A 14,311-nucleotide genomic window follows, 5' to 3' on the forward strand; every position below is an offset into this window, starting at 1 on the left:
TCACACATAATGTCAGCAGAATAAGCTCCCATATGAATCAGCACTAGGCAGCATTCATTAAAAGGAAGAGATGTTTTATCCCCAAGCAACTCGATAAGGGTGAGGATGGGGTTGAGGTTTCAGTTATAGTCGATTAATGGCAGATTTAGATGCAACATTCATAGAGCTTCCACCATCAATGACAAATTTACAGACCTTATCCCCACATTGGGCATATGTATGAAAAATACTAATACGTTTCCATGCTTCTGAGTCTATAGGAGTGGTGACTATACATCGCATGATGTTAACATGATTTACTCCTTCCTCATATTCTTCCTCATTCTTTTCCTCTGAATTAGCTGGTTCTAGGGGGTTAAAGTCTTCTAATGCATTTTTAGGTATCGTTTCCTCATATTCTGGTTCTATGGTCAGAGTACAGCATGGATATCTAGCAGCTATGTTACCCTTTCCATGGCAATAGTGACACTATATTTGAAGAACTAGCCGATTGAGATTTCCTCGAAATGGATTCTCGGGTCCTAATGTCTATGGGATTCAGTCTCAGATGAGAAGTGCTACTTGTGATACACTCTTTGTACGACTAACAGGAATAGACCTAGACTACCCAGATTATTAGGAAAAAGAGCTCCTCTCCTTTGTGACGAAGTTCTATGAAATTTCTCAATTTTTAAGACTTTATGATAGGCTTCTCCTACAGAATCTGGTGAATACAAGGAAACTTCTCTCTTTAGTTCATTTCATAAAACACTAATAAATTTAGAAACCATTTTTCATGACTCCTTAAAGATATCACATCTCAACTATAGGTCCTCAAAGCGAGTCATATAGTCAATGATGCTAGTGTTTCCTTGCCTAAGAGTATACCATTGGTCTACAAACTAACTTTTGTAGTAAATAGGAACATATTTCTCGCACAACTTAAACTTCATTTCCTTCCAAAGTACTATAGGTGGTTGTCCTAACCACTCTAAATCCCTTTGGACTTATTGCTAATATTGCTTGGTAGAACCTACCAACTTCGTTTTTGCAAAATGGATACGAGAGGCATCCAACATGTGATACCACTCAAAATAGGCCTCTAAGTCCTGTAACCAATCATGGAATTCCTCTGGATCTAATCTACCATCATAAGAGGCGACTTCAACCTTAACCCCCTTAAGTGGTTCCTCAAAATCCTCATTTCTTTTTGGATATGCTCTAAATTATTGTCCTTGGGGTCTAAAGTGTCCAGGGCCTTGTACATACCCAGAAGGTTGCCTGGGATACCTAGGGGCGGACTTCGATGGCTCTACTTCTCCTTCATAGTCCCCTTAATCGTATACATCTCCCCTATGAGAACCTTCAAAATTGTGCATAGAATGATGGATAATCGGAGGGGCTGTTGTGTGGATTGGGGATGTTTGAAAAGACTAACTAGCATGCATGACATGACTCTGATCTCCAGTAGTTTAAGAGATCGTGAAAGAGATCGATGGATAGGCTGACTACTAGGAAGGTCATCTTTCAGAGGTTGTTTGCCTTTTGACTCTCTTAGGGATAGTTGGTGTTCTACCTGTTGACCTATGAGATTGGTCATGTCTATGCGAATATTTGCTTGGTTAGCACGAAGCTCATCAATCTCTGTATGAAGTTAGTCTAATGACTGGCATATTTGGTTTAAGATTTCTTGGAATGCTGTTTGGATCTTTTTGACTGATTCAAGTTCTTTTTCTATAGTAGTATGTGCATCTTTCAGGTTACCAATAGTCATGATAGTAAAGAAGGATTTTTTTTTATATTAGGCAAAATATTACTTATACTAAAAATTTCTAGCTACGATGCTCACAATAAAATTGTAAAGTCAAACAGAATGCCAATGTGTCTAGTACGTGCAAAAGCAAAAATATGATGGAAGGTAAAATGGAATGTCTAATGCGTGCAACAGCAAAGATATGATGGAAGGTAAAATAAGGACCTAAGCAAGAATATAAATTATCTAATGATTAAAATCCAAATTTTAATGAGGGATCATACCTTTCACAAGACAGAATCTAATACCTCCTAGTGGTGCTTGCAGGTTGAAGACAAGGGAGTCCACAAGAGCTTCCAGATTTTTTTGCTTCTTTTTTTTGAATTTTTATTTTTTTTCTTCTGCGGATCAGGTCTATGGACCATGGCTCACACACAGTCTATGGACCGCAGCTGTGGATCGTGTGCCTGTGGATGACGACGGCCCATGGATCGCAAAGGCTTCTATGATGGATTCCTTTCTCCGATGGACTCCAACGAGGGTTTGCTCGGAGGGTCGCAGTCGGCTGGTAGCGGGGCGATAGGAAGAGGCAACCGAGTGAGCAGACGACCGACGGTGGGGTGACAGGAAGGAGATTCATGGGAAGGAAAGCACCTAAGGGAGATTGAAAGGGCCGACGTCAGTGACGATGAGGGAGGAAGGCGACAGTGGAGACCGACAGAAGGTAGCATCAAGAAAATCGAGGAGGGAGGGTTCAGAGCCTCCCACCCGATTGAGAGTCCTGAAGAGATTAGAAAGGGCAGATGCTGGTGACGATCGGAAGAAGGTGATGGTGGAGACCAGTAGGAGGTGACAACAGCAATCGACGAAAAGTGGCATCGAGGAGAAGGGTGAAGAGTCCGGAGCCCCCACTCGATTGAGGCTCCTGAGGGAGATCGGAATGGAGGGCCGACGCACATGACGATCGAGAGAAAGGCGACGGTGGAGACCAGCAGGAGGTGACAGCAGTGGCCAACGAAAAGTGGCGTCAGGATTCTTGGGAGGGGGCAACAACGAAGATTGACAGGAGGTGGCATCGAAGAGATCGAGAGGAGGTGATAGTGGACATCCACGAGTGCTCTGGAAGTGTGAGAGGGCTCGAGCGTGGCTCTAATACCAAATTGATGCAGTACTCCTAAATGAAAAAATAAAAAAATTAAAAAAGAAAACCAAACTCTAAATTTTGGAATTTAATTTAATCATCAATCAAGTCTCTAATTCCAAAAGCCTTGTGGGTTTTTATAGACTAAATACATGCATGGATAATAAACTCTATCAAAAAATAGTTTAATTTCAAATCTAGATAAGATGAAATTCTTAATTTCAAATCTAGGAACTTATCTAAAAGAAATATGATAAACTCAAATAACACAAACAATTTCAAAAATAAATAAAAATCCTCAATCCACATGTCTGTTTTAGGTTGCTAATCTGCATCATTTCGTCGATAAACCTGAAATTCAGACTTGGATGCAGTACCTTGATTCCCATCAGAGGTTTACTCCTCAAGCTAGAACAAACAAAAGAGAGATTTTGATTCAATAGAGAATTCAATTCAAGTGGAATCAAATAGCATCAAAAATATGCTGAAAGAAATTTTGGTTAATCCAGATAAATATTTCTAACAATTAGGTTCAACTAAAAAGATCACAGAGTCCTTATTCTTTTCTAATCATATAAAATCTATCTTCACACAAAGGTTCAGCAAATTATTTTTTAGTTGAAACAAAATCAAGCACAACATTATTATTATGTACATGATCTCTAATAAAATGATACCTAATTTTAATATATTTAGTTTTAGAATATTGAATTGAATTCTTAGTTAGATTTATTATACTAGTATATCATATTTTATAAAAATATTATTATATTTTAGGTCATAATTTTCTTCTTGTTGTTTGATTTATAAGATTTGAGTGCAATAATTTTTGGCTGTAATATATTTAATTAGCTTCGCTATGGATAAGGCCGCCAAATATTACTTTTCGCTGAACTATGAGATCAAATTCTCTCCTACAAATTAGGATGTTCCATTAGTACTTTGTTGATATAACTTGCATCCAGCTAAATTAGTATCTGAATATCTAATTAGATCAATAGAGGAAAGCTTAAAATACTACAAACCAATATTTTGAGTTTCAATTGAACATCTAAAAATTTTTTTAACTATAATAACATATGATTCTTTAGGATTAGATTGATATCTAGCACATACATATACACTAAATATAATATTAGTTCTAGTAGTAATCAAATAAAATAACGATATGATCCCATCACACCTCTATAATGTTTGAAATCTACACATTTACCATTTTTAATATAGTTAAGCTTTCAAGTAAAGCTCATACGAAGTCAATTCCACTTGTATTCTCCATCCCAAATTTCTTTAATATCTCTCTTGTATATTTACTTTCATTGATGAAGATCCCTCTTCTGTTTGCTTAACTTGGAGTCGAAGGAAGAAGGTTAATTTTTTCATCATGCTCATCTCGAACTCTCCGTATTAGCTTGATAAACTCTTGACATATGATCTAATATTCTAATTAGTAGCACCAAATATAATATCATCAAATAAATTTGCACAATCAAAAGGTTATCTAATTTTCCTTTTATAAATAAAGCAGTATCAAAGTTTCTTCTTTTGAAATCATTTTCATGTGAAAACTTAATCTTTCATATTATGCACTTGTTTCAATCATAGAAAGCTTTATTCAATTTGAAAATGTGAGTGAAAAATTCATGATCTTCAAAACCAAGAGGTTGTTCAATATAAATTTTTTATAATAAAATCATTTAAAAACATACTTTTAATATTCATTTATGAAAATTTAAAATTTATGAAGCATACAAATGCTAAATAATTTAATTGCTTCTAATCTTGTAACAATTATAAATATTTCATCAAAATCAATTCCTTCTTGATTATATCCTTGTGCAACTAGAGTAGCTTTATTTCTAATTATATTTCTTTGTTTGTCTCACTTATTTCTAAAGATCCATTTGGTTCCAATGACAAGGTGGTCTTTTAACTAAGTCCCAAATTTTTTTTTCAGTTTAAAAGTTGAAAAAAGATTTTTTGATTTGAAAGAACTTCCTACTATATCTTAATTTATGATGTTATAGCTAATTGGTCTCATTGATTTTGGTATCTATTGTAGCTAGACATTGATCATTCTTCATGGAAGATCATGAAGATCTACCATGTAGATATTATCATGTTTATGTCTAATGAACACAATGTCATCATCATTGGGACTAAAAATAATACACATTAAAGATTAGAAGACAATTTTAAAATCATTGTCATAAAGTTGACTAATACTTAATAAATTATATTTTAAACCATCTATTCATAAAATATTTTCAATGTAGGCAGGAGTGATGTAAATGTTTTTAATTCTAATGATGTATCCTTTGCCATTATCACCAAATATTATCATACCTTAGCTTCAAGGGTGATAAATTATGACCTATCATCTATCATACGTCTTAAGTAGTCACTATTAAGATACCATCTTCTTTTTCTTCCTTGGATTGCAAGACATATCTATAAAAAAAATTAAATTATAATTTTAGGTACCTAAGCTTTCTTGGATCCTTTAGCATAGTCATTCATAGTGGTTCCTCTGGAAATCCAAATTTTTTAATAATATTTTTATTTAATTTTTTGAAATCATATGAGTATGCTTTGTGTCCGAGTTTTTTGCTGCAAAAATAAGGACATTTGAAGATGATATTGATGTGGATTTTACAAAGAAGTTTTTCAAAAATTTCTATTTTGTAAGAGGGTTGAAATCAAGACCAGCTTTGTTAAAAATATCTCTTTGATTGCCTAATATTATTTGAAGTTTTTCAAAGCTAAGAATGTATTTTTCGATAATGGGTTTTTAGATTTTCAAGTTCTTTCTTTAACATTTGATTTTCTTGAAGCAATGATTCATTTTTCTTCAAACACTTCCTTTTCCTTGGCCAAAATATGTTTGCTTCTTTTTATTTCTTTATTTTTAAACCAAACTTTTTAAACTCATCTAAAAAATCAGAAAAAGCATCTTGTAATTTATCAAAAGTGAATTCAGCTTTAAGTTCAGAAATTACCTCCTCCTCATGTGCCACAAGACAAAAATTTGCTATTTCTTGATTTTTCTCATGCAAACTTGAGTCCTTACTATCGCTTCAAGTGGCCATCATAGTCTTTTTTTTTTTTATTTTCTTCAAAAACTTCTTGAGAAGATGACAGTCAATCTTAAAGTATCCGAGCTTCTTGTCCTCATAGCACATGGGCTGCTCTTTTTCTTTTTCATTCTCCTTGCTTGGTTCAATCTTTGAAAAAGACTTTTTTATAAAATTTTTTCTCTTTTTTCTCATGAACTTTCTAAATTTTTTGATGATTAGTGCGATATCTTCATCGTCATCCCCTTCTTTTAATTCCACACTCTCATTCTCATCTTTGGCTATGGACTTGAGAGCTATGGTCTTCTATTTCTTGGCTCTCTTCTAGTGGCAAAGTGTTAAGGTCTTTGGCCTCTTGAATTGCATAACTTTGGTCTCCCATGTTCTAGAAAATGATTTGAGAATTTCGTGAACAAACTCATTGTTAGTGTAAGATTTATCTAAACCTTTAAGATCATAAATAATATCACTAAATCTAGTAAATATTTCAGTAATAGTTTTATTTTGTTCTATTTTAAATAATTCATATTTATGGATAAACATATTAATTTTAGAGTCTTTAACTTGATGAGTACCCTTATGGCTAACCTCTAATCTATCTCATATTTCTTTGGCCGAAACATAAGTAGAAATTTTATTAAATTTATTTATATCTAATGAACAATAAAAAATATTCACGACCTTTGTATTAAGCTGGATCATTTTTTTATCTAAGTCACTCCAATCCTTTTCAGATTTGGGAGTGATAATGCCATCTACCATGATTGTAGGTATGTTCGAGCCATAGATTATGATGCTCCAAAGAATATAATCAAGTGCTTCGATGAAAATATGCATGCATGCTTTCTAATATGTGTAATTTATATCATTAAACAAAGGTTTATTTGTCGATTGCTATTTGACAAAAGATACTCCAATTTGGACTGTCATCTAATCTTTAACTTTTGATTGCTAGATCAAAAGAGGATTGAATATCAAGCTCTAATACTACTTATTACCTGGATAGACAATCAAAAAGGAGGATGAATTAGATTTTTTAAAATTTAAAGACTAATGTGCATAGAATTTAAACTAAGTGAGGCAATAACCAAATGAGAGCAATGCAATATGAAAGTAGACATGAAGATGCAAGGAAAAGTAATATAGAAATCTGCCAAGGCCCACAAATAATAAAATTTATGGTGGTTTGTTGCCAACCAGCACCTATATCCACTCCTTAGACAACTCTTGAAAATTCTACTATAATCTTCCCTAGATTATAATTTGATATTTTTGGTGGCCCACAATCAAATTTTAGTTGATTTTTATAGTGGAGATCAACCAAAACTACCCTCTAAGTCACTTCTATGCTGTTGATCCTATGATTGATTTTGATGATCATAAAATATTGAGTAATTATAGTACTAATCATATGTTTCAAAGATGGATGTAGGATTTTCTAGGTGCTCAAAATGAAGAATTTGCCAATGGGATAAATCCTCTCAAAGGGACTAAGTCAAAAGGGTTCAAGATGAATTTTTAGGCTTTTGACTTAGTGCGAGCAGTCGACCCCCAAAGCATTGAACCTGACCCCTGAATTGAAATAGATAGAAAATAGAATAAAAATGAGTTTCAAAAAAAATTCAAAAGTCAACTCCTAGGAGTGGCGAGTTGACTCTAGCATGTTGGAACGCACTAGCAAGGATGGTGAGTCAAATCATGAAAAGAAAGAGCCGACTCTCTCAATGAAGATAGAAGATTGAATTTTTGGCGCCCTTGAAATAGTTGAATTGACCTCTGGATAGGCTGAGTCGACTCATGAAGATGGTGAGCCAACTCTCTCATGAAAGATATAATGTAGAATTTTTGAACCCTGAGGTCGAGTCAATTCCTGAAGAGGTCAAGTCGACTCTTGAGGAATTTGAGTCAACTTCTGACATGAAAAAGCTATAACAGTTAGTTTTTCTATACTTCTCCAATGGATATTTCTCCACTTGAATAGCAAGTCCAAGCCTCCTAATAGTCAAATCTCACTCTCCAGCCACTTTCTAGCTTATAAAAGGCTAGAGAACCATTTGGAAAGTGATCTTCTCCATCATCAAAAAACATTCTCTCAAACATCAAGGAAGAGAATTTGAGCTTCAAAAGAGCAATCCTTCAGCCACTTCTTTACATCTAAAAGAGTTTTATTTTTCTATTTTTATTTTTATTCTCAAATTTCTATATCTTGTATTCTTGGATTTTCTTTTTAAGCTTCTTTGAGATGAAAGAAACTTGGGTTGGATCCGTCCAAAGCCAAAATTGGATATTATAAAATTTTAGTTGGTCAGTCCGAAAAATCAACTAGGTTGATTACGATCCTGAAAATTAATTATGTAAGATTTTGATTGGTGAGTCCGAAAAATCAATTAGATTTGATTGTGAGTCTAGATAAAACAATCGCACTATAATCAAAGTGATTATAGTGAAATTTTCAAGTGGAGCTTGGGGAGCGGACATAGATGTGGGGTTGCACCAAACTACTATAAATTTATAGTGTTTGTGTTGTGCTTTGTCTTTCTTGCTTTTACATTCTTGTCTTTCATTTATTGACTTAATTTGACTACTGCACATTGGATATTTACCACAAATACTCAAGTTAGTTTGATTAAAGCACATAATTGCTTAGATTTTAAATTTGCTAGAAGTTTTTAGAAAAATTCAATTCACCCCCTCTTGGCTCGCTAACTTTCTAGGCAACATAGGCTTTTACACAAGTTCACTTCAATTCAAGGCTTGGATGGGTCTTTTCCAAAGTTTCAATCCCAATTGAAAATCATGTACAAAGAAAAGAGATATAATTTTCAAGCACAATTATAAAAGTTCCTAAAGAGCAAAATTAAAAGTCATTAAAGCTCATGAGAGATTTGTTGAGGAAGGTTTGGAGTGAAAACTCTCTTCTTCTTATGTAAACCCCTAAAGACTTTAAGATTTTAGTGGTTGGAAAGTTATTTCTCTCTCTTGAATGTGCACTTAATGTTTTTTAGATTTTCTCTTTGTCTTTCTCTATCTATGTTCTTCAATGTGTTTAGTAGCCTTTAAACCATCTTAAAATATTTAAAAATCAGTTTCTAGCTATTAGAGACCAAAAACTAGAGATAATAGTCATTCTGCATAATTCTAGAACTTCTACAAAGCTCACTATTGGAGTTGTTAGCCTTAGTCGAGTAGACTTGGATCAAGTAAGGGTTGACTCGAGCTAATGATAAACACTTAATTTAAGTCATTTAAAGTAAAAAAATTATATTTATTTTATTTTATTTATTAAAAATTTGATGCTTCTTTTTATGTTTTACAGAAAAGGTGATCGTCGATATAAAGAGTCTGATTCGTAGATCAAAAAGACTTAAGTTTGAAGAAAATTGGACTTAAAATAAAATTTAAATAAAAAAAGGATGCATACGGTATTATAGAAAATGAAGATACTATGCAAGGAACTCAAAAAAAATATAAACATCATTTTAAAGAAACAAAAGTTTCCTTTTGTAAAGGAGTATAAATAGTTAATGGGTTCACGCGGAAGGAGCACGCGGAAGGGCGCGCGGGTGCGGCAGCGGGCGCGGCATCGCGGCATCGGGCGCGGCAAGGTGGGTGCACAGGTTCGCGGGGAGTTTGGCAAGGCGGACACAGTGGCGAACAGAGGGATCTTAAAATAAAAAGAAAAAATTTAATACTTGAAAATACTTCAAGAGGAAGAATTTGTATTTTCTTTATCTGCTTGTGATCTTTCCATCTCATCCATCCATCTTTTAGTCCTTAATATTTTCTTTAGTCCCACATCGAAAAATCATGTAAAACTCCTTCCTCCTAACACCTATAAAAAGGCTTTTGTACTCCCATTTGAGGGGGAGCCCAGAAATTCTTCTAGAGCCTTGCATAAAGGAAGAGAAAGGGACTACTCCATGAGCAGCTAGCAGACTCGGGAGTGGAGAAGAAATTTTATAACGACACAGAGTGGGTTTATTATTCTAAACTTTCTTGTATTTTTTATATGCAATAAAAATTATTCTTTTTATTTAAATCATCGTGAGTTCTTTATTTGCTCTCTTTCATATGCTTTTATTTATGCTTTCTTGTTAGATTAATTTAGGAACAACTTTTACTTTCCGAAGATGCACCGTGATCTACAGGTACGGAGCGTGCCGAGGAAAGAAGAGTTGTTTACCTAGTACTTTTCGAAGATGCACCATGATCTATGGGTAGGGATGTGTCGAGGAAAGATAGATATTTTTTCTAAGATTAATCGCATCTATTTAATTAAAAAAAGAGATACAACTCTACTAGTGCAAAATTAATTCAAAACTCCCGAGCTCTTTATTTTCTAATTACATCAATTTTAAGATAATTTATTTTTTAAATCAAAACAACGCTTCTTTCTTTTATTTTGCAATCTCAACTTAGCCCAAGGTCCCTGAGGATATGATCTCGACTCATCCTACCTACGTAGTGCGTAGAGTTATTGTTGGTGCTATCAACGACTACGCATCAAATTTTGGTACCGTTGCCGGAGACCTTGGCACGGTTGTATTAAAAAAAAAAAACCACTGACATTTCATAACACTTAACTAAAATAATGTAACCTCAAATATAAAAATTTCTAACTTGATTGGAACCTTGTTTCTTTGCATTGCATCTCCATAATTAACTTTAAGGGCGCAACCGATTAACTAAGATAAGGTGGAGATTTGATCACCCTTCCTTGGCCCACAAATCACTCCCTTGCATTTGCATAACCTAGACCTTAATCTAAAATTAATTAAATGTTGACCCCTAAGGATTTCGAGCTCATTAGGATAAGTGACCCTGAGAGTTGAATCAGGTTAGACTTGGTCAGCTAGCTGGTGTCTAGGTAAGTGGTTTGCGGGATGACTGGGCCCGAAGGAAGGTGGTTTTTAATTGGTTCCATTCGCTGACCTGACCAATTTAATTGGTGTTTAAGAAAAGCAACGAGGGGACTCTCATCGACCTTACACTTTTCTAGCCAGTTGGTTGGTCAAGCTCTGACTTGGAGGGCTTGAAGGCTAACTACAATTAGGAGGTGTCTAAAACTAGGATAACTTTAAGATAGAGAGTCCACTGCGTGCTAACTTGATTGTAATTAAAATCTAACCACAACTAATTCTTCTATTAGTTTTAGAACTTCTTAGGATCTCTTCTTTAGAACTCTTTTCTCTCTTCTCTTCTCCTCTTAATAAAAAAAAAAAATCCTTAACAGACTAGGATAGTCCTACATAGACCTTTTAGTTGCATGTTAGGTCGACGATCACTAAAACCCGAATTGCAACCATTAGACGAAGAATTAGAAAAGACTCTTAGGACTATCCGAGTTAGAAACATGGCTGCACCTGGTGAGGCTGATCCTCCATGCTCATTGAGAGAATATTTCACTTCATCCTCGTATACCTACTCTCCATGCATTCAAGCACCTCCAATAGAAGCTACCCAATATGAGATTAAGTCTAGCATTATTCAAATGTTGCCATCATTCTATGGACTTAGTAACGAGGACCCATACAAACACTTAGATGAATTTCTTGAAATTTGTTCCACGGTAAAAATCTAAAACTTCTCTGATGATGCCCTTAGGTTGAAACTATTCCCTTTCTCACTTAAGGACAAAGCCAAGCATTGGTTAAACTCCTTAGACTCTATCACCATTTCAACTTGGGATCATCTTCAGAGAGAATTTCTCAAGAAATACTTTTCAATTAGAAAAATAAATCAAATTAGAAAAGCTATCACTAGTTTTTTCCAATTAGATGGTGAACTTTTTCATGAGACATGAGAAAGGTTAAGGGACCTCATTCGTAAATATCCACACCATGCTGTCCCTAAATGGTAACTTGGTCAGTGTTTTTATGATGGTCTATCGGAGAAATATCGATAAATGGTTGATGCATCATATGGTGGGACATTCATGCTAAAGAGTGAGGATAAAGCCTGGCAGCTCTTTGAAATACTTAGTGAAAATTTCCTCCATCATATGTCTGCCATCTCTAGAGAACAACCCATGCTTCAACAAAAAAGAAGTGAAATTTATCAGATTGAAAACGTCATGGATATCCACAGTAAGGTAGATGAACTGTCTCAAAAATTAGACCGTCTTCTAAATACTGGACAATCCCCGATTCCACCTAACCCAATCTAAAAAGTTTGTGCATTGTGTGCAAGTCCGAACCATTTTGTTAATGAATGCCCAGCCGCACCTCAATTTTCTGAGTTTATGCACGAGCAGGTTCAGCAAGCTCAAGTCCAACAAGTTCGCAGACCAGGAAACGATCCATATTCGAATACTTATAACCCCGGCTGAAGAAACCATCCAAATTTTTTCTAGAGACCACAACCAGTGGTTGGCCCTGCCGCACCTCGACCTCAATATCAGGACCCAACATATAGGCATGGACCATACCATCAATTTCAAAATGCTCCTCAACCGTCTACTACTGGTCATAGCTCAGCTTTTGAGGAAAAAATTCTGAAAGCACTAGAACGATTAGAAGTCAACACTCAGACCCTTAACTCCCACACACAATCAATTGCTAAGCTAGAGACCCAAATAGGTCAACTAGCAACTGCATTCAGTAGGAGGGAAGGAGAAAAATTACCTAGCCAACCCGAGAGCAACCCAAGAGGGCAATTTGTGATTGAGAGCTCTAATACCCCAGAAGCTTTTTCTGAACATGCCAAATCAATCATGACTCTGAGAAGTGGGAAGGTCATTGAACACACTAGTAAAACCAATGAGACCAACCCTAAACCTCTAACCGAAGCCAAATCACCCAAGAACAAGGAGGACCTTAAAATAGAGAATGAACCAACTGCACCGGAATCATCTTATTTGCCTAAAGTCCCATTTTTGGATGCCCTGAAAGCCCCTATTCCTGTAGATAAGAAGGGAGGAAGACTCGACGAGATGTTGGAATTGTTTAAGCAAGTCCAAATTAATCTTCTCCTTCTAGACGCAATCAAACAGGTCCCTGCTTATGTCAAATTTTTGAAGGATTTGTACACCCAAAAATGTAAATCTAGATTACAAATCCCAAAGAAAGTATGCCTCACTGAACAGGCTAGTTTGTCTTCCAGCATGCCACTCCTCCAAAACTTAAAGACCCAGGAGCCCCCATCATTTTCTGTGTTATAGGAGATTATCACATTGAAAAAGCTCTTCTGGACTTAAGGGCAAGTGTGAATCTTTTACCTAGTTCAGTGTATGAACTAGATTCGGAGAACTGAAACCCACATCAGTCACACTACAATTAGCCGACAGATCAATTAAGGAACCACGTGGAATGCTTGAGGATGTCTTGGTCAAGGTAGATGAGTTTTACTTTTCAGTTAATTTTCTGGTTCTCGACATGGAACTAAGTGGCAACCCAAGATAAATTCTCATTATCTTGGGACGACCCTTCCTAGCTACGACAAATGCATGCATTAATTGTAGAACAGGAGTCATGGACGTATCGTTTGGGAATAAGAAACTGAGATTGAATGTGTTTGGTGCTTCTCAAGGACCATCAATGGATAGTTGCTTCGAAGTAGATACACTAGAAGACATTATAGAAGATGCAACACCCACAATTCTAGCACCAGACCCCTTAGATACTTGCTTGGCTCACTTTGGAGTGTATGACTTTGAGGGATATATGAAAGAAGTTAACACTTTGTTGGATACACCACACGATAAAACCACTCCTCCATGGACAATCAAGTATGAGTCATTGTCCACATTAGCCAGTACACCAATAGTCCCATCTTTAGAATCACCACCTACGTTAGAATTGAAACCCCTTCCTGCTACGCTCAAGTATGTATTTCTAGGACCCAATGACACCCTCCCGGCAATCATTGCATCAGACTTGACCCCTAATCAGGAAACACAATTGGTTGGTATTCTGAAGGAACACAAAGAGGCTATTGGTTGGTCCATTGTCAATTTAAAAGGAATTGACCCCTCCATTTGCATGCACCATATTCATTTTGAGGTAAATGCCAAACCCCATCGAGATATGCAGAGGAGATTGAACCCAAACATGCGTGAAGTAGTAAAGAAAGAGGTGGTCAAGTGGTTAAATGCTGGAATCATCTACCCCATATCCGATAGTAAATGGGTCAGTTCCACTCAAGAAGTACCTAAGAAATCAGGTATTACTGTGGTTAAGAACGAAGAAGGTGAACTGCTCCCCACTCGCATATCATCTGGATGGCGAGTATGCATAGATTATAGAAAACTAAATGCGTTACTAGGAAGGACCATTTTTCATTGCCCTTCATCGACCAAATCTTAGAACGGTTAGCAGGACAAAGTTTCTTCTATTTTCTTGATGGTTATTCAGGGTACAATCAAGT

The 14,311-nt window shown here is 35.6% G+C and overlaps 1 non-coding gene across 1 annotated transcript; it reads right to left on the reverse strand.

Moving 5' to 3' along the window:
- Positions 1-11,688: 11,688 nt before the first annotated feature.
- LOC140857607 (small nucleolar RNA R71) lies at positions 11,689-11,794 on the reverse strand. The gene has a single exon (XR_012141098.1). It is a non-coding gene; the product is annotated as a small nucleolar RNA R71 (small nucleolar RNA).
- Between the last annotated feature and the right edge of the window lie 2,517 nt (positions 11,795-14,311).

Source organism: Elaeis guineensis, chromosome 4, assembly GCF_000442705.2.
Source record: "Elaeis guineensis isolate ETL-2024a chromosome 4, EG11, whole genome shotgun sequence".
Lineage (NCBI taxonomy): Eukaryota > Viridiplantae > Streptophyta > Magnoliopsida > Arecales > Arecaceae > Elaeis > Elaeis guineensis.